Here is a 21497-nt window from a genome sequence, read left to right on the forward strand (position 1 = left end):
TGAGTAAGCCATGGAAAGGAATATTTATGCGGTTGAAAATAAAGACAGAAACTCAGTTGACTTCAGTAGACATAGAAACAGATTGCTCAAATCCCTGTCTTTGCTGAGATTTTCTTGGCCAATCTCCCCTGGGTTTTGGATCTTGTGGGGGCCCCACCAAAGGCTTGACCATCGGGGTGAGAGGCAGCATGTGGGTACTGACTGACAGAGTGGAGGCTGCTGGTGATAAGTGAGCAGAGTCCCCACTTCCCATATTCCATTTCACTGTCACTCCTCTCATGGCCCATTTAACACTTCTGAGCCAGCACATATTGGTGGGCACTTGCCTGCAGAGCAGCGAGACAATGAATTAGGTCTGGTGAATCATATTTAAGGTGGTATTCATAAAATGTGGGGGCCTGTTAGTCCAGTTGGCTAGATGGCTACAGTGCGATTCAGAACAATGCCAACCGCACAGGATAGATGTCCTTTTGGATGAGGTAGCCTTGGTACCTGTCTTGTTGTCTTGCCCCTCCCTGAAAGTGGCAGGCAATGGCAAACCAACACTGACAAGAACTGCCAAGAAGGATGGCTCAGGATGAACTATCAGCAGACAATGTGTCAAAGATCTGCCTTTGGGCAAAACACACATGGGATGGGATAAAATGTGGCCACTGGTTAGGGTCTGCATACACTTGTTTGATACCCCATGCAGGTTGCCACTCTTTCCATGAGCAAAGACATTGGTCACAAGATGTCACACCATCTTTGTTTGAGTCAGACTCCTCCAACCTCCCTGCAAACATAGGGAGTATGTAGCTGGAAAGCCTGACAGTCCAGCACACATATCTCATATAAATAGAATCCTCCAGTGCAGAAGGAGGCCATTCAGCCTATTGAGCCTGCACCGACTACAATTCCACCCAGTCCCTAACCCTATAATCCCATGCATTTACCCTAGCTAGTCCCCCTGACTCTAAGGATCAATTTGGCGTGGCCAAAGCACCTAACCTGCACACCTTTGGACTGTGGGAGGAAACCAGAGCACCCAGAGGAACCCCACGCAGACACAGGGAGAATGTGTGAACTCCACACAGTGACCTACACCAGGAATTGAACCTGGATCTCTGGCATAGTGAGGTAGCAGTGCTGACCACTGTGCCACCGTGCTGTTCCTCTTTGTCAATGACCCGTGCGCTCAGTATCTGTGTCCAGCTGAGCAGGGCTTGGAGCATCTTGTATCCCCTGACATGAACATTCCACTGGTGTTGCTGTCTCCATGATCTTGCTGATTTATGATGTACATTCACCAGGTGTAAACCCAACTATCTGTCTCACAGGTTCCATGGAAATGCGAGTTTCAGAGCTGTTGTATAGTCTGCATGAGTCCTGTGATGGTGTTTGGAAAGTGACCTCCTCTGAGGAGTTGTCATCGTTCTCCAGCACAAACACCAGTGAGATGCCTGAAGTCCCTGTGGAGGTTAAAGATATAAATTAGGACTGCCAAGATAAGAAGACTTTAAATGATTATCACACACATGATCATATTTCACTAGCCGCTGATGTCAATGCAACACAAATGAACGTTATATGTCAGGTGGCTGACTGAAATTTATTATATTTATATTTTTTATTAGTGCCACAAGCATACTTACATTAACACTTCAATGAAGTTCCTGTGAAAATTCCCTAGCTGCCATATTCTGGCGCCTATTCAGGTACATTCTCTATGCCTATTCTCCTAAGGGAGAATTTAGCATGGCCGGTGCATCAAACCAGCATGTCTTTCAGACTGTGGGAGGAAACCAGAGCATCCAGAGGAAACCCATGCAGACAGCGGGAGAATGTGCAGACTCTGCACAGACAGTGACACAAGCCAGAATTGAACCTGGGTCCCTGGAACTGTGCTTACTACTATGCCAGTAGTTGGGAGACCTATTAAGAATGGCACCATGACATTCTCCTGATCTCTGACATCTCTCCAACTCTGCAGCTGTTACTTGTGAGGTGACTGGGGGGGTCACCTTTGGTTCTCTGGCTCTCAAGTTCTATACTCTATTATCCTGAAAGGAGAGAGAAAAAAAACTCATGAGTGAGAATGTAGAATGGATGGATGGAGAGCTTTTGGCTGGGGTGATTATGAGGGAGAGGCGTGATATTGCAAAAAGATGAGGCTAAGTGTCAGCAGTGGATGGATGGAAGGGAACGTGAGGAAGTGCATATATGGAGAGGGATGGGTTCACCCGCAAGGTAAGTTGGTGTGAGGAGTGATGCACTGTAGGCTTGCAGAGGCTGATGGCTGGGGAGAGGTGGAATGACACATACATTAAGGTTAAGAAGGCAAATGTGTCACTGGACTCACATTCCTTCCTTCTGAGTTGATTTGATTTGATTTGATTTACTATTGTCACATGTATTAGCATGCAGTGAAAAGTATTGTTTCTTGTGCACTATACAGACAAAGCATACTGTTCATAGAGAAGGAAAGGAGAGGGTGCAGAATGTAGTGTTACATCATAGCTAAGGGTGTAGAGAAAGATCAACTTAGTGTGAGGTAGGTCCATTCAAAAGTCTGATGGCAGCAGGGGAGAAGCTGTTCTCAGGTCATTAGACCATTTTCAGCATTGAATCCATGATCATGCCCCACCCTTCTCCTGCTGACCTTATGGGCAACCTCCAGTTACACCATCTTTGTCTCACTGGCAAGTTTCTTCCTCCCAACAGTGAGGAACAGAGTTTTCCTGAGAGTCTTTATAGCCCCCAGCCTCAGAGCTGGGAGTGGGTCAGTAAAAGGACGGGGTGGCCTTCGAGTATATGCACTCCACTTGGTACATTTAGCTGTTTCACTCCTTGCTCCAAGATCCAGTAAATATCATGATTGCAATATCAAGTTGCTTAAAACAATTGCAGTCACTCCCAGATGCATGCAGCATGTCCTGAGGCACAGGACTGAAAGAGAAACCATACAAATAAAAAGCTATGTACAATAAACAAAGCCAGTATTATTGTGGCCCAGATTTCCACCTTGAATAATCTATTAGCCACAGTGTGGTGTCTATTTGTCTTCAGCCACTGAATTATGAAGCAATGGAAATGAGTAACGCTTTTGATGGAATGGCTCTATAATAATAACCTACTGTCTGTAAATTACTGCATGCACAATTTTTTTCCTTGCCTTCAGAAGATTAATTCTCATTTCATTAGCAGAACTCTCAATGGCTGCTCTTTTACAGCCTAGTTATTTTAAATTGGGATTTGGCTGAACTCTGTAAACTCTGCGAGGTTAGGGTCAGCTCTGATATAATTTTTATCATGACAGTGATTATCTTTGTTAGTTAATGCATGCCTGCCAGCAATGAAATGGCATTTTACAGCTGCAACTTATGATGAAGTTAAATAGGTAACAGCTAACTTAGATGGATTTAGTTTCAATGTTTATCTGCTTGAAAACCTAAAGATCGAGATCCTTTAACCGAGGGGGAGGCAATAGCCTAGTGGCATTATCACTAGGCTATTAATCCAGAAACTCAGCTAATGTTCTGGGGACCTGGGTTCGAATCCTGCCGCAGCCAATAGTGGAATTTGAATTCAATAAAATAAAAAAAAAATTAGAATTAAGAATCTACTGGTGACTGTGAAACAATTGTCGGAAAAAAAACCCATCTGGTTCGCTAATGTCCTTTAGGGAAGGAAATCTTTCGTCCTTACATGGTCTGGGCTACATGTGACTCCAGATCCTCAGCAATGTTGTTGATTCTCAACTGCTCTTGGGCAACTAGGGATGGGCAATAAATGCTGGGCAGCCAGCGATGCCCATGTCCCACAACTGAATTAAAAAGAAACTTGAGGCCAGAGACTAATGCTGAAGGTTTCTGGGTTCATTGGCAAAGGCCTGAGAATGGGGAGACTGGCAAAATGGCATGGGGAGGGGATGGGAGGTTGCTGATTGGTCTTCTGGTGCCATGCCATTTTTCCAGCAGAGAATACTGCATCAGGAAACAGTCACTGGGGATGGGGTCTCCTCTCTGACCACTTCATGGTCCAGGAAAGGTTTCCTATCTGTTCCCCCTAACCATGGCAGTGATGCTCACCGCCCTCAACATCCATCCCGGCTCACCAGGGCCTGCCTTTACTTTCCTGTCATCAAGGGTGCGCCAGGCATCAATGCACCCTCATCGACCAGGGGCAACTCTGGCAATGGGCCCTGCTGGCAATGGGCATTGCTACTGAGGGGCTGGCGCTTCTTAGCGGTGGGCTGCCATTCTTAATAAGATGGCAGTCTGCAGTGGCGCTGATTGCCACTGGCAAAATGCAGTGCCAGGTCCCACTCATCACACGTCCACACACCCCAACCTCGTTATTGGTCCTTGAAGCAAGCCTCTTGCTGCCTCCACAACATTGGGCAGGGTGTCCAATGGGGCAGTGGGTTGTGGAGTGGAGGACTTGCTTCCTTTTCTTTCCTTCTCTGTCACTGTTCTGCCTCATCATTTGGATATTGTGACCCTGAGACAACAGGCAGGAATTTAGGGCCTCGCTCGGGCAAAACCAGAAACTCCCACCCAAAGTCAATGGAAATTTCCATTGTTGGAACCTTGCCAGCTCCGATTTTGTGGTGGGCGAGGTGGTAGACTTCCGGCCATTGTGCTTGGAGTAAAAGAACAATAAAAGGAAATGGAAAGGGGAAGAACATCTCAAATGAATAACAAATAAACAAATAGTATGGATACGAATGCAGCTTTATGATGTGGCCTAGTTGACAAAGTAGCTGTGAGGGAACAGAGATATTTGAGGCTTGAAGAATATTCCATTATCCATGTCAGCCACCAGCAACAAGTGTAAGGCTCATTAAATATGCAAATTAAGGAATCCAATGTCATTGCTCAGATCCCTGACTACAAAATTCACACATAAACAAGTGGAAATTGTGCACATGTATGATCCGTCCAGTTGTAAGAGATTTTGAGAGCTCTAATCATATCCTTAAAGAAAGCCACTCAACAGAAACCTAAGGCAGTCAGTGGGAAATTGAAGAGCAGAAATGTAGAGAGATTGCAGACAGCTGCAAGAATAAAATGGTTGTACTTGTGAGGCATTTTAACTTTCCAAGCATAGACTAGGACTGCAGTAGCATAAGGGCTTGGATGGGAAGGATTTGTTCAGTATGTTCTGGAAAAATTTGATGGCCCCACAGAAGAAGGGGCGAAACTCGACCTCTTGGGAAATAAGACAGGGCAAGTGACTGAAATGTTAGTGGACGAGCACTTTGGGACCAGTGACCATAATTCTATTAGTTTTAAAATAGTTATGGTAAAGGTCTGGTCCATAAGTTAAAGTTCTAAATTGTGGCAAGGCCAGTTTTGATGGCATTAGACAAGAACTTTCAATCGTTGATTTGGGACGAGGCTGTTTGCAGGTAAAGGAATGTCTTTCAAAAGCATGATAACGAGAGTTCAGGGCCAGCATGTTCCTGTTAGTGTGAAGGGCAAGGCTGGCAGGAGTAGAGAGCACTGGGATGACTAGAGATATTGAGGCTCTGGTCAATGAAAAGAAGGAAGTAAATGTCAGGTATAGGCAGCGGGAGTCAAGTGAATCCCTTGAGGAGTAGAGTGGGTCTAGTCATACATTTAAAAGGGAAATCAGGAGGGCAAAATGGGGACATGAGATAGCTTTGGTAGATAACGTAAAGGAGAATACAAAGAAATTCTACAAGTATATTAAGGGCAAATGAGTAATTAAGGACAGAATAGGGCCCCTTAAAGATCAACAAGATCAACACGTCTCTGTGTGGAGCCACAGGAAATGGATGAGATCCTAAATGAATATTTCTCGTCAGTATTTACCATGGAGAAAGATATGCAAGTTAGGGAACTCAGGCAAGTAAATAGTGATGTCTTGAAAAGCATTACAGAAGACGGGATGCTGGAGGTCTTAAAATGCATAAAGGTAGATAAATCCCTAGGACCTGATCAAGTGTATCCCAGGACATCGTGGGAAGCTAGGGAAGCAATTGTAGGGCCCTTGCAGAGATATTTGTATCATCGACAGTCATGGTTGAGGTGCTGGAAGGCTGGAGGGAGGCAAATATTGTGCCATTATTTAAGAAAAGCAGCAGGGAAAAGCCTGGAAGCTAAATACAGGTGAGCATTATGTCAGTCAGTGATGGGTAAGTTGTTGGAGGGGATTCTGAGAGACAGCATCTACATGCATTTGGAAAGGCAAGAACTGATCAGGGATAGTCAATGTGACTTTATGCATGGGAAATTGTGTCTTCCAAACTTGATAGTGTCTTTTGAAAGGGTAACCAAGAAAATAGATGAGGGCAGTGCGATAGACGTTGTCTACATTGACTTTTGCAAGGCCTTTGGTAAGGCACCGTGTGGTAGACTAGTCAGTAAGGCCAGATAACATGGGACTCAGGAAGATCTAGCCAATTGGATACAAAATTAGCTTGCTGAAAGGAGACAGAAGATCATGGTAGAGGGTTGTTTTTCAGACTGGACGCCTGGGACCAGCAGTGTGCCGGAGGGATCAGGTGCTGGGTCAACTGTTGTTCGTGAATTACAGAAACAATTTGGATGAGAATAAAAGAGGCATGGTTAATAAGTGTGCAGATGACATCAAAGTTGGTGGTGTAGAGGACAGTGAAGAAGGTTATCTCAGACTACAACAGGATCCTGATCAACTGGGCCAGTGGGCTGAGGAGTGGCAGATAGAGTTTAATTCAGATAAATGGGAGGTGTTGCATTTTGGTAAGACAAACCATCACAGGACTTATACAGTTAATGGTAGGGCACTGGGGAGTGTTATCAAACAGAGAGATCTATTATGTGGGTCCACAGTTCCTTGAAAGTGGCACCACAGGTAGACAGGGTAGTGAAGAAGCGTTTAGCACACTTGTCTTCATCAGTCAGAGCATTGAGCGCATGAGTTGGGAGTCCAAATCTAGAGGGCATAGGCTTAAGGTAAGAGGGGAAAGATTTAAAAGGGACCTGAGGGGTAGCTTTTTCACACAGAAAGTGGTGCTCTTGTGGAAGGTGCTGCTAGAGAAGGAGGAAGAGACGGGGTACAATTACAACATTTAAAAGGCATTTGTTTACTGCTGCTGGATCAAAACCCTGGAACTTCCTCCCTATGGCCACTGGATATATCTAAAAAAGTGTAGCAGTTCAAGAAGGTAGCTCAGCACAACCTTCTCAAGGCCAACTTGGGATGGTTAACAAATTCTGACCTTTTCAGCGATGCTCAGATCCAATGAAGAATTTAAAAACCAGCTCAGTTTATTGGGACTTGCTCCTGACTGGTACACCTGCTGGAAGGTCTGTGTCTGTAGCTGTCTCAAGATAGGATCAGTTTCATCTTTGACGCTGTCTTCTAATCTATTGTAAGAATTTACAAATGAATAAAAACAGTTGGATTGGGTACTGACTTTGCACGTATGGAACTGCATTGGGAGGTTAGCGAGGGTACTGTATATATCTCGTTTCAGGTCGTGGAATCATTTAGTAGGCTGAGAGGGAGAAGCGAGCAGTAATTATTTATTTCCTACACATTTATTTTTAGAAGAAAGGCACATTAAAATAGGCTGAGAGACTAAATCACATTGATATAGGACTGATGTTTATCCATGGCAGTTCATGGGGAGGTGCAACATTTAATTTCATTTCAGTGAGAATGTTGGCTAGATTTTACAATTTCTGCACTTATCAGACAGCAGAGAGACAATTTGATATTGTTTTTCTTCCGCCTTTAATAAAATTGCACACGTTGTCTCTCACAGAACAATCCGAGATGCAGGAAGCTGGTTCAGTTCTGTGTCAATTCGATCTGCCTGATGTGAGCATTGAGGTTGAATAACGAACTGGTAACAGTTGTAGAGTTCATAAATGTCTGTCCATCGACTTAGAGCTCCAGCGCCCTACCTCTGACCCGTAATAAGGTGTCTTGACAAGTACATCAGGAGCCACTCTGTTAAAATGATTTACTTTTTTACAACGATCCATTTTGCAATCACTGTTCTTTTTGTTTTTGGACGGTGCCTTTCATGCTGCTGCCCTCTGTCCTTCTTTTCCATTTCAAGAGCTGTTGCTTGAGAACAACCCAAAGAGAAATGGCCAATGTCAATGATACTAGCAAACAAATTGCGTGACTGTGAACCTGCTCAACGGCAAAGCTCTTAAATGAAGAGCCCACCCCAGTCCAAAGCCAGCACTTCGCATCACTCTTAAATGAAAACAGAAAATGCTGGAAATTCTCAGGAGGTCAGGCAGCATCTGTGCATGAAGAAAACGCATTAACATTTCAATTCCTCGGCCTTAGCTCAAGAGTCTTCTGGAATGTATCCTGGGGTGGCATGGTTTAAACACTGTGTTAGCACTGCTGCCTCAGTGCCAGGGACATGGATTCAATACTGGCCTCAGATCACTGTCCAAATGGAGTTGGCACATTCTCCCCATGTCTGCGTGGGTTTCCTCTGGGTGCTCTGGTTTCCTCCCACACGCCAAAGATGTGCAGGTTAGGTGGATTGACCATGCTAGGTTGTCCCTCAGTGTTCAAAGATGTGTAGGTTAGGAAGATTAATGGGGTAAATACGCAGGGCGATGGGGATCGGGCCCGGGTGGGATGCTCTGTTGGACAGTGAGTGCAGACTCAATGGGCCAAATGGCCTCCTTCTGTACTCTTGAGGTTCTATGATTCATATGATAGTGCGGAATTTCATGATCTTTATTCTTAAATGTCTCTTGCATTCTTCCCAGTCTGCCTGGATCTCCTGAGTGGAATACCATCTCCTCGTTAATCCTGATTTCAATACACCCCAACAGTGCCAGTCAACAACAATTGACTATGTGGAAAATCATGTGCCAAATCCATGTACCAACACTGGATCACTCATATCTACAGCACTAAAAGAAAGATTGACCTCTTTAGCTCCTGGGGAAATGTTTGAGAAATCTGAATAAGGGGCTGCTTTTGGCAAAGTTCCTCAAGGTAAAAAGTAATTGTAATCTGTTACAAGCCTGATGCATTTATAAACAGTGTGGCTACATATTACTCTACATTCTATTTACATATTCTTGGTATTATTTTTAGTCTCCACTGTAAACTGGAAGTAAATATCCTGATATAAATTCAAAAACATTGTTCCAGGATGATTTTTACTCCAAATATATCCCTGTTGTCACCAAACAATAATCCACTGAGTAAAATTATCACTCCATTTACACAGGCAAAGCTTTTTTTATTTGTTAGTTTGGAGACCAATTAAAGCAATTATTAGGTGGCAATCAATATGAACAGTATTTTCCATATAAAATAACATTAACATTAACTTGCAGTATTTATCCATCACTGAAGTCAGAATAAATAGTGACATCTGGGCACATCAGAGATATACAATTTGATATTAGTTCAGTTCAAAGTTTATTTATTAGTGTCACAAGTAGGCTTATATTAACACTGCAATGACGTTACTGTGAAAATCCCCTAATCGCCATGCTCCGATGCCTGTTTGGGTACACTGAGGGAGAATTTAGCATGGCCAATACACCTAACCAGCACGTCTTTCTGACTGTGGGAGGAAACTGGAGCACATGGAGGAAACCCACGCACACATGAGGAGAACATGCAGACTCACACAGAGAGTGACCCAAGTCAAGAATTGAACCCAGGTCTCTGGCAAGGCAGCAGTGCTAACCACTGTGCCATTGTGCCAGCCGAGAGTAATTCATTTTATTGCTGACCCTGTGCAAAGATGGGGAAGAAAGGAGAACTATCATGAAAGGCAACTAAACTTCTTAATTGTCCTTTCTGATGCTTATATTCACTTCTTTTGATATGACAGAGGATTGTCCTGAAGGAGCATGAAGGTGCACAGTGGCATGACAGTTGGCACTGCTGCTTCACAGTGCCAGGGACCCAGGTTCAATTCCTGGCTTGGGTCACTGTCTGTGCGGAGTCTGCTCGTTCTCCCCATGTCTGCGTGAGTTTCCTCCGAGTGCTCTGGTATCCTCCACAGTCTGAAAGATGTGCTGGTTAGGTGCATTGACCACACTAAATTCTCCCTTGGTGTATCCAAACAGGTATTGGAGTGTGGCGATTTGGGGATTTTTGCAGTTACTTCATTGCAGTGTTAATGTAAGCCTACTTTTGAAAAATTATAAATAAACTTTAAAAAAATAGGCATGGATAATGGGTTGGAAAAGAGCTTTTCTATCTATTAGTCAAGTGGTCAGTTTGCACCTTCTTCTGCCCTCATCCCCTTTTGCATCTTTCTTCTATAAAGTTGGGAAGAGGAGTCTGATTACTGTTCCTTCACCAGCGATGTCCTATCCTGTGGTCATGGTGAATGTATCATGTTGATAACATTGGTGCACTTTCCCCTGTGCTGGGGCTAGGTTATAGTCTGCGCTGCAGTGAGTGTTGGCACAGTGCTTATTTTTTATCCTTTATCCTTTGCACAATGGTTAGCACTGATACCTCACAGCGCCAGGGACCCGAGTTCAACTCCTGGCTTGGGTCATTGTCTGTGTGGAGTTTGCACGTTCTCCCCATATCTGCGTGGGTTTCCTCTGAACACTCCTGTTTCCTCCCATGGTCCAAAAGGCATGCTGGTTAGGTGCATTGGCCATGCTAAATTCTCCCACACTGAGGGAGTGTGGTGACTAGGGGATTTTCCCAGTAACTTCATTGCAGTGCTAATGTAAGCCTGCTTGTGACTCATAAATAAGCTCTAATTTTAACTTTATAGGGTGTGGGCATCATTGGCAAGGCCGGTATTTGTTGCCCATCTCTAACTGCCCTTAAACTGAGTGGCTTGCTCAAACATTGCAGACGGTAGTTCAGAGTCGACCACATTGTTGTGGGTCTAGAGTCACATATAAGCTCAAACAGATTGGTACAGCAGATTTCCTTCCCAAGAGAAAGGGCATTACTGAACTGGATGGGTTTTTCCATCAAGGAATGATAGCTCACAGCACTGAGACTAGCTTTGTACAGTATCTTAGTTTTTTTAATTGATTATCCACACTGAGATTTGAACTCACATCCTCATTGGCCTCAGCATTACAAACCCAACGACGTTATCGCTACATCACTACCGCCAATGCTCTTAGGATTTTGGGACGTCCTTGGGTGCAGACAGTGTCATAGAACATAGAACACTACAGCACAAACAGGCCCTTCGGCCACAAGTTGCGCTGATCATATCCATACCTACCAGGCCTATCTATAACTCTCAATCCCATTAAATCCCATGTACTCATCCAGAAGTCTCTTAAAAGACCCCAGCAAGTTCACCTCTACCACCACCGACGGCAGCCGATTCCACTCACTCACCACCCTCTGAGTGAAAAATTTACCCCTGACATCTCCTCTGTACCTGCTCCCCAGCACCTTAAACCTGTGTCCTCTTGTAGTGACCATTTCAGCCCTGGGAAATAACCTCCGAGAATCCACCCTGTCTATACCTCTCAACATTTTATAAACCTCTATCAGGTTGCCTCTCAATCTTTGTCTCTCCAGGGAGAAGAGACCTAGCTCCCTCAACCTATCTTCATAAGGCATGCCTCCCAATCCAGGCAACATCCTTGCAAATCTCCTCTGCACCCTCTCAATAGCTTCCACATCCTTCTTGTAGTGAGGCGACCAGAACTGCGCACAGTATTCCAAGTGGGGTCTGACAAGGGTCTTATAAAGTTGCAGCATTACCGCCCGACTCCTAAACTCAATCCCTCGATTAATGAAGGCTAGCACACCATATGCCTTCTTGACCACATCCTCCAACTGCGAGGCCAATTTAAGAATCCTATGGACCCGAACCCCAAGGTCCTTCTGCTCCTCAACACTGCTAAGAGTCCTACCCTTGATATTGTACTCTTTCATCCCACTGGATCATGATGATTATCTTTAAGCATAATCATCATGATCAAACTGTGAAATAAATTACAAGAATCACAATTTGAATATCGTGTTCAATGCACCAAGACATGAAGCTCCGGGGACTGTCAGGGATTAGCTCTGTGTAATGTTAGCAATGCAACCATTATGCTTAGTGCCTCATTAAATGTAGCGGTCAAAAGCATTTCATAGTGTTTTACCAATAATACATATTTCTTTTATTACCCACAAATACTGCCATTTGGTGTGTGATGTTCAGAGCAATACATAACTAATATCATGAATTAATCTGTCTTTTTTTCTCAAATCACTCTAATGAGATTAATTTTACAGCAATTCAAAGCAATGCTCTGGATTTACCGTTTGTCTCCAGATTTCAAGGAATAATCCATTCATCTCATTAGACGAGATGCAGTGTCCCACGGTTTGGAATGGAAGGCCCAGTGACACGGCTACAAAAAGTCCACCTCAAGATGCACCGTTAATCATTCTTAAGCCTGTCAAACAAGATTCACCCAGCAAGATTTAGACATTATTTTGAGAGAGGACGCCAGCTGATCTATGGAGTAGAAATAATCAGGAGCCAGCGAGGAAGGCAAAGGAGGGAAAGAAACCAGCTGCCTGGGAGAGTGAGCCGATGTCCACTGTCTGGTCAATGAGTAAAAAGTCTGACAACACCAGGTTTTAGTCCAACCTATTTATTTGATAATATACTCGCAAGCTTTCGAGGGGTTACCCTCTTCGTCAGGTGAATGGAGAGTTCTGGCCTCAGACAGAGCATATAAAGCACAGACAGTTTAGAGATTACAGGCCAGAACTCTCCATTCACCTGACGAAGAGGGTAACCCCTCGAAAGCTTGCGAGTATATTATCAAATAAATAGGTTGGACTAAAACCTGGTGTTGTCAGACTTTTTACTGTGTTTACGCCAGTCCAACGCCGGCATACCCACATCATGGTCAATGAGTCACAGACACAGACCTCACACATTTAACCATTTACCACCTCTGTACAACTGATTGCAGCCAGCACTGGACGGTGAATCCAAATCACTTTCAGCTCATACTGACCAGTCCAAAAGGTTCTGCAATCTGGAGGAAGAGGATCAGCTGGTCAGGATTAAAAGGCTATAGTTCACTTGGGGCTAAAGGAATGAAAGGATGTGGGGGGAAATCAGGATATTGAATTTGATGATCAGCCATGATCAAAATGAATGGTGTAGCAGGTTCGAAGGGCCAAATGGCCTGCTCCTGCTTCTCGTTTCTAATACAGGCACAGCAGGCTGGCTTGCACTCACTGCCATATTTCCAGGGACCTTCCACTGGATAGCCCATTTACCTGCCAGATTTAGATGGAATCTTCAATACTGAACGCACATTCTGATCATAGAAAACCCACAGTGCAGAAGGAGGCCCATCGAGCCAGCACCTATAACAATCCCACCCAGACCCTATGCCCATAAGCCCATGTAGTTGTCCTGCTAATCCCCTTGACACTAGAGACAATTTAGCACAGCCAATCAACCTAACCCGCATGTGTTTGGGTTGTGGTTGGAAACCAGAACACCCAGAGGAAACCCACACAGACATAGGGGGAACATGCAAACTCCATACAGACAGTGACCCGAGGCCGGAATTGATCTCAGGTCCTGGTGCTGTGAGGCAGCAGTGCTAACCACTGTGCCACCGTGAGGATCACAGGATCCTGATGCAATTAAAATGTTCTACTGAGAAGAAAATGCATCATGGATATGCCAATAGGTAAAGATCAAAAGGAAGAGGCCTGAGAAAGTAGGTGTTGACATTAGCTGGCATTTTATGATCTCACTCAGGCAAACCTTGTAAAATCCCACCTAAGGCCAATGGCGAATTCCATTCTGCGTGCCTCGCCCACCCCAATTCTGGGTCAGGCATGCCGGTAAAATTCCGGCCATTATCTTTGATGGGACAATCGGAGAATGAGTACTTCTCCAGTTCCACATAATAATGTGGATCTGCTGCCACTTTCTCTGTTAAGCCCCCTATCACAGGCGTGTAATTATTACACCGGTCCATAGCCAATGAATGGAAATGGGCTGGACTTCCTGATTGAAGGATTGGGCAGGCAGCTCGCATGTTCAACTGGCCATCAGTCACACAGCTAAAACATACCTTCATTACTCTAATGTTCTTCTGACCTAACCTGCCTCTCACTCTCCACTCAGCATGAACCAAATGTCATCTCAAGTTCTGCTGCCAAAATTCTATACAAGTTTCCCTTTCCCAACACTTCAAATTCAACATCATCCACGTTCTTGGCCTTCCTATTTCTCTAATTTTCTTTAGCCCTACAAGCTCTCCGTTCCTCCTATGCTTGGTTTCTGAATGGTCAGCTGCTTGGGCCCAATTCTCCCTCCTTCAGCTATCCCTCTCTTTTGCTCCCTTTCCACCTTTAAGCTTTGCCTTAAAGCCACCTCTTTGGTCAGTCATGCCTCTTGTCACCGGTATTATCAATGTTACACAGGTACTCACTCCCAACGGCCTCTACCCTCATATGTTCTAGTGGCAGTTTAAGTTGCACAATCAACCTGTGTATCATATAGAAATCAGTGCTGGGACATCATGTTTTGGTTATACTGGAAAAATCTTCCAGGCATATCACTGAAATCATTATTTCACCAAATCTGTGGCATGGTGAACATAACTCTCATAAATGCAAGGAAGTCATTAAATCTCCGTTCAACAAATGTTTCTGAATATCGAACAAATGTCATAAACCAAGTCAATGATAGTGAGTCTTGGTGCCAACCTTGTATTTTTCAGACCTGTGGAAATCCAGAAAGGTAATACTTTCCATCAAACCCTTTCCATTTGGAGTCAGAGCACTGGTTCCCTGCAAAGTATTATGGTAGCCTGTTTCTCATAAAGCAAGGAGCAGCCTTATCCTGTTGGTTGCTGCAAAATGCTTGGCCTCAGCAGATGTTCCGGAAGCTGAAACAACAACAATTTAAATTCAGGCTATTTAAAATTGCAGGTCTGTGATCCAATATTATGATGCCCATCAAATTTGCTATTGCACTGCCCTCTATTTAGACATCTGTAAAATTGTCTTGCAAAGCTGCATACGAGTGGGCAATTCGTTGATATATTGGATCTGACTCATGGGGGTGATATAATGAAACCATGCCGTCAGCAGGAAGCTATTCCCACTCTGAGCATATATTGGGAATTTACCATAATTAATTTGAGAACATATGCAAGTGTCAGAATGGAATACATGCTTCCAGCTCCCTACTGAAGGTACGATTCCATAAAGTTGGTGTTTGACCAATCACCTTCTGCGAAGCCTGTTGTAATATTTTATTAAACTAATAACACAACTCAAATGTGTCATGTGCTAGCAACAGTACGTATGCATTATAGTTATGCATCTTCACCTGGTAGGGTGTTACTGGTGGCTTTCACAGATACTTACACAAATACTCCTGCTGTTTATTTCAGACATCTATATTAATAGCCAGAGTCGAGACATTGGTGACAACTGGAGTGGAAAAGTACAGAATGCGGAATGTCTGTTCAGAACTGCTTTCCAAGGGAATGTGGATGAACAGCTGCTAATTTTGTGCAGTAAGGACTAGTTCCAGCCTCTTTGTAATGCATAGTTTCCTATTAGCCCCCTCGTGCTGTGAATATTTAAAAGCCTTTGTATTAAAGTCACTAAAGGTTTAGCTCAGGCTGCCTAGCATTCTGAACTAATATTGGAGAACTGAGTAAGGAACAAGAAGAGAAACCTGCAGACTGTACCACATCTGGGCTTAAGCCTATACATGTGTGTGTGGGAACTTTGCAGTTTCTAAAAACATTTAACATTTTTATTGTGGGTATTCATTAGGCATAGTTAGGATTATCTTCAAACATTTTAGTGATACCTTGGACTATTGAACATAATTCGCATTGCATCCATAACAAGGAGGCTTCAGATTCAACTGCAACTTCGCAAAGAGAAAGGGATAAATATCTGAAGGGGAGAGATATATGGTGTAAGGGGAGGAGGAGAACGGGGGCTAATTGGATAACCAGTGCAGGCACCATGGTCTGAGTGGCCTCCCATTCTGCTATCATTGGTCAATTCAATGCCAAATCCCCAGTCATCCTGTACAGTTGACATCCCTGTAATTTGACACTCTATAATCAGAATATGACTCCATCATCGGGCACTTAAAGGCTGAATGTGAGAAAGTCACACTGGTTTGCGTTCCAGTACTGGAAGCGAACATTTTAATAGCAGCTATATTGAAAATGATACAGCTACCGTTCAGAATGGACAAAGCAAAGGAGAAAGGTGGGAGGGAGAGAAGGGGATGATTCAATTTTGAAGTATGCTGTCCTTCACATACACCACACTTAATCTCCGCATTATTCCTAGTCCATGTTACATGTTTATCCTGATATTTCTTTACTTTTTTTTACATGTGTCCCTTCGGCTCAGCCATTGAAATAAACACAGACAAATTTATGAAAATAATCAATTGTTATACCATTTTATTAACACTAAAGATTTATAACAAGAGCTAAATGCCACATATGCAGGAAATCTGAATTAAAACACAAAATGCCATCAATATTTAGTGGTCAGATCAGTCTCTTTGGAGAGAGAAACAGGAGTTAATGTTGTAGGTCAATGAAAATAACCCAAATCTTCCGAGAGAGGCCTGAAAACCAGCTTACATTGGTCATGCACATTGAAACCCTAAGGAAGTTCCAACATGTGCCCATCTGTGGTACTTACACAGGAAATTTAAAGTAAATTGCTGGCTGTGCCCTATCTGGATTGCTTCATGATTTCCATGACAGTGAGATTAGATGGCCAGAACCACAGAGACTCGAGGGCAGAATTTTACAGCTTCTCCCATTGGCAGGATCTTCCCTTCCCACCTAAGCCAATGGAGTTTTGAATGGCTTGCCACATTTTACATTTTGGGATGTTTTATGTCAAAGGTGATATATAAATGAAGGTTGTTATTGTTGCATTTCAGTCTAATCGACCACAGACCTTGAGAGGGATTGAGTTGATTACAAAACTAAGCATGACGTTAATCTATAAATTTCCTCCGTTGATCTTTTTTTGCTAACCTCCCATGAGCTGTATTATGTTGAAAGTCAAGGGGGCTGATTTCAGAATGAAACATCTCTGAATGAAACCTGTTACAGATCCTGCTGTGGCAGACATCAATTGGCCTGTGTGGGGGGGAGATCGACTAAAGACACCTTCAGAGAAAATAAGGGCCAAAGCTGGTTGCTCGGTCAGTGAGCAGCACAGTGGTTAGTACTGCTGCCTGACAGTGCCAGGGACCTGGGTTCAATTCAGTCTTGGATCACTGTTTGTTTGGAATTTGTATATTCTCCTCCAGGTATTCCGCTTTCCTTCCATAGTCCAAAGATGTGCGGATTAGGTGGATTAGCTATGCTAAAATGCCCATTAATGTCAGGGCAATTAGCAGGGTAAATATGTGGGGTTATGGGGGGGCGGGGGTAATAAGGCTTGGGTGAGATTGTTGTCAGCGCAGTGTTGATGGGCCAAATGGCATTGTTCTGCACTGTTGGGATTCTATGAACTCCTGGTAAATGCCAGACTCGACACATTGCTACACTGATCCATCAACTCCTCTTATTGCTCCAAAGGAATTCATTTGATGTGAAACATCATTAGAACCCATGCATCGTACCTCACGGGATGTCACATAAACCACACCATTAAGGAGATTGTGATGAAAGCCGTATCATTACATTGCAGGGCAGAAATTCTGCAGGATATTTTGTTGCATTGTGTCGCTGGGAAATTGTGTAGGTTTTATAATACAAGGGTTTATCAAGGCCTCCATAGGATACTTTGTTCATTGAGTAGAAATTTGTGCTGACAAGTAGTCTAATTGATAAGGTTTGTGGTTATACTTGCATACTTCATTATGAGGAAAAGTTAACCTACCCAGGAATTACCTGTTCCACAAAGCCGCTTATACTCGTTAAATATTTTAAATGGGATTATAGGCGTCAAGAAAACAGGATTAAATGCAGCACGTTGGCAGCCAAGAGCCATTATTTATTTGCAGTTATCACAGCCATTCCAAGGTAGTTTTTCAACTCCGCTACTTTATTTTGTATTTGTTTTGCTATTTTAACTCAAGATTGATGTTTGGTGATCTTGCAGATTTAATAATGGGTCATAGTCTTGGCATTCTTAACTGCAAACTGTCAATGTGGTATTGCATATTTGCAGAAGTTGCTCACCTCTCCCATTTCCTGGAGCGTAGGCTAACTAACAATTTACAGGAAGGTCTCCAGTTTAAAAATGAATGGAAAAGAAAATTTGCAAAATCTCATTGAAACCCTATATACTTTTTGTTATAGGAAGTGAATGTGTCAACTCGGATCACTTCTGGATGATAGAGCAATAAACCTAATGAAGGCTCTCTGTTGTGATTGGGAAGCAGTTACTTTGAAGATTACTTGGACCTGGATTAGGGAATGTTAAGTTGTCGGGAGAACGAAATGTATCCGCAATGTGGGAAAAAGGTTTTAGGTGATAAAAGGGACTTGTGGTGCTGAGCTACGCAACAGCAACAAGACCCTGGTGCTTGCTTGAGTTGGTGGAGAGGTGAAATCCAGTCAAGAGAATCACGGGGTGGTTTTCTCACAGAGAAGTCATAACGTGGGATTTTCTGACTGCGCTTACCCATAATGGGGGGGTGATGGTGGGAGGGGGGACATTCTTGCCCTCCCTGCCATGGGAATCATAGTGAGTGAGGGACAAACCATGTAAAGGTCTGTTGACCAGGTATTTAGAGACGCAAGGACTGATTAGGGACAGTCAGCATGTCTTTGCGAGTGGAAAATCATGTCTCACAAATTTGATTGAGTTTCTTGAAGAGGTAACCAAGAAGGTAGATGAGCGCAGTGCAGTTGATATTGTCTACATGGACTTTTGACAAGCTACTGTCTGGTAGGTTGTTGTATAAGGTTAAACCTCACAGGATCCAGGATGAGGTATCTAAATGGATACAAAATTGGCTTCTTGACAAGCCAAAGGATGGTTTTACAGGGTTGTTTTTCAAACTGGAAGTCTGTGACCAGTGGTGTGCTTCAGGGATCAGTGCTGGGTCCACTGTTATTTGTCATTTATTTTAATGATTTGGATGAGAATATAGGAGACATGGTTAGTAAGTTTGCAGATGACACCAAGATTGGTAGCACAATGGATAGTGAAGAAAGTTATCTCCAACTGCAATGGGATCTTAATCAATTGGGCCAGTGGGCTGATGAATGGCAGATGGAGTTTAATTTAGATAAACGCGAAGTGATGCATTTTGGTAAATTGAACCAGGACTCACTCAGTTAATGGTAGGGCACTGGGGAGAGTTACAGAACAAAGAGATCTAGGAGTACATGTTCATAGCTCCTTGAAAGTGGAGTCAAGGATGGATAGAGTGGTGAAGAAATCATTCAGCATGCTTGGTTTCATTGGTCAGAACATTGAATACAAGAGCTGCAACATCTTGTTGGAGTTGTACAAGACATTGGTAGGGCCACACTTGGAATACTGTATACAGTTCTGGTCACTCTATTATAGAAATGATATTATTAAACTAGAAAGAGTGCAGAAAAGATTTACTAGGATGCTACCGGGACTTATGGTTTGAGCTATAAGGAGAGGCTGGATAGACTGGGACTTTTTCCTCTGGAGCTTAGAAGGCTGACGGATGATTTATAAAATAATGAGGGGCACAGATCAGCTAGATAGTCAATATCTTTTCCCAAAGGTAGGGGAGTCTAAAACTAGAGGGCATAGGTTTAAGGTGAGAGGGGAGAGATACAGAAGTGTCCAGAGGGGCAGGTTTTTCATATAGAGGATGGTGACTGTCTGCAAAAAGCTGCCAGAGGTAGTAGTAGAAGCGGGTACAATTTTATCTTTTAAAAAATGTTTTGACAGTTACATGGGTGAGATGGGTATGGAGGGATATGTGCCAAATGCCTGTAACTGGGATTAGCTTAAAAGTTTAAAAAAAGGGTGGCATGGACAAGTTAGGCTGAAGGGCCTGTTTCCATGCTGTAAACCTCTATGACTATGAGCTCGGGCAGGGTAATCCCACCTATAGAGTCACACTGTGCAGGAAAGGCCCTTCAGCCCATCAAATCTGCACAGACAATAATATCACTAAAGGTGTGCTAACCCCCAATTTTTATTCAATCGTGAGATGTGGGCATCGCCAGCTGACCAGCATTTATCGTCCATCCCTAGTTGCCCTTGTGGGTAAGCTGTCTTCTTGAAACGCTGCAGTCCACATGCTGTCCTACAATTTCCCTGCTCTGATCCCATATCCTGGACTGTTACAATGTTTCAAATGCTCATCCAAATTTTTTTTAAAGGTTGGAAGATTTCTTCCTCAGGCAGTGCATTCCAGATTCCACAACTGTCTGAGTGGTAAAGCTTTTTCTCAACTCCGCTCTGAATCTCCTGTCCCTTACCCTAAAACAATGCCCCTTCGTGACTGACCCGTCAGACAAGGGGAACAGTGGCTCCCTACTCACCCTGGCCAGACCCATAGAACATTACAGCACAGAAACAGGCCTTTCGGCCCTTGGCTGTGCCAAACCATTTTTCTGCCTAGTCCCACTGACCTGCACCAGCCCCATATCCCTCCACATCCCTCTCATCCATGTACCTATCCAAGTTTTTCTTAAATGTTAAAAGTGAGCCCACTTTCACCACTTCATCTGGCAGCTCATTCCACACTCCCACCATTTTCTGTGTGAAGAAGCTCCCCCAATACTCCCTTTAAACTTTTCCCCCTTCACTCCTAACCCATGCCCTCTAGTTTTTTTCTCCCGAAGCCTCAGTGGAAAAAGCCTGCTTGCATTCACTCTATCTATACCCATCATAATTTTATACACCTCTATGAAATCTCCCCTCATTCTTCTACACTTCAGGGAATAAAGGCCTAACCTATTCAACCTTTCTCTGTAACTCAGTTTCTCAAGTCTCAGCAACATCCTTGTAAACCTTTTCTGCGCTCTTTCGACCTTATTAATATCCTTCCTGTAATTAGGTGACCAAAACGGCACACAATACTCTAAACCCGGCCTCATCAACGTCTTACACAACATCACCATAACATTCCAACTCTTATACTCAATATTTTGATTTATAAAGGCCAATGTACCAAAAGCACTTTTTACGACTCGAACTACATGTGACACCACTTTTAGGGAATTATGTATCTGTATTCCCAGATCACTCTGTTCTACTGCACTCTTCAGTGTCCTACCATTTACCTTGTATGTTCTACCTTGGTTTGTCCTTCCAAAGTGCAATACCTCACATTTGTCCGCATTAAACTCCATCTGCCATTTTTCAGCCCATTTTTCTAGCTGGTCCAAATCCCTCTGCAAGCTTTAAAAACCTTCCTCATTCTCCATTACACTTAAATTGCTGTATCATCAGCAAATTTGCTGATCCAATTTACCATATTATCATCCAGATTATTGATATAGATGACAAACAACAATGGACCCAGCACAGATCCCTGTGGCAAACCACTAGTCACAGGTCTCCACTCAGAGAAACAATCCTCCAGTACCACTCTTTGGCTT

The 21497-nt window shown here is 43.5% G+C and overlaps 1 protein-coding gene across 1 annotated transcript in view; it reads right to left on the reverse strand.

Moving 5' to 3' along the window:
• Nucleotides 1-1411: 1411 nt before the first annotated feature.
• Nucleotides 1412-21497, reverse strand: part of LOC145357334 (cytosolic arginine sensor for mTORC1 subunit 2) — a 228527-nt gene continuing 208441 nt past the window's right edge. Inside the window, exon 10 of the transcript XR_013889285.1 lies at nt 1412-1451. The gene's annotated coding sequence lies outside the window, so the exon portion shown is untranslated. The remainder of the gene's footprint in view (nt 1452-21497) is intronic.

This window comes from Carcharhinus amblyrhynchos, chromosome 23 (genome assembly GCF_965287045.1).
Source record: "Carcharhinus amblyrhynchos chromosome 23, sCarAmb.v2.hapA, whole genome shotgun sequence".
Lineage (NCBI taxonomy): Eukaryota > Metazoa > Chordata > Chondrichthyes > Carcharhiniformes > Carcharhinidae > Carcharhinus > Carcharhinus amblyrhynchos.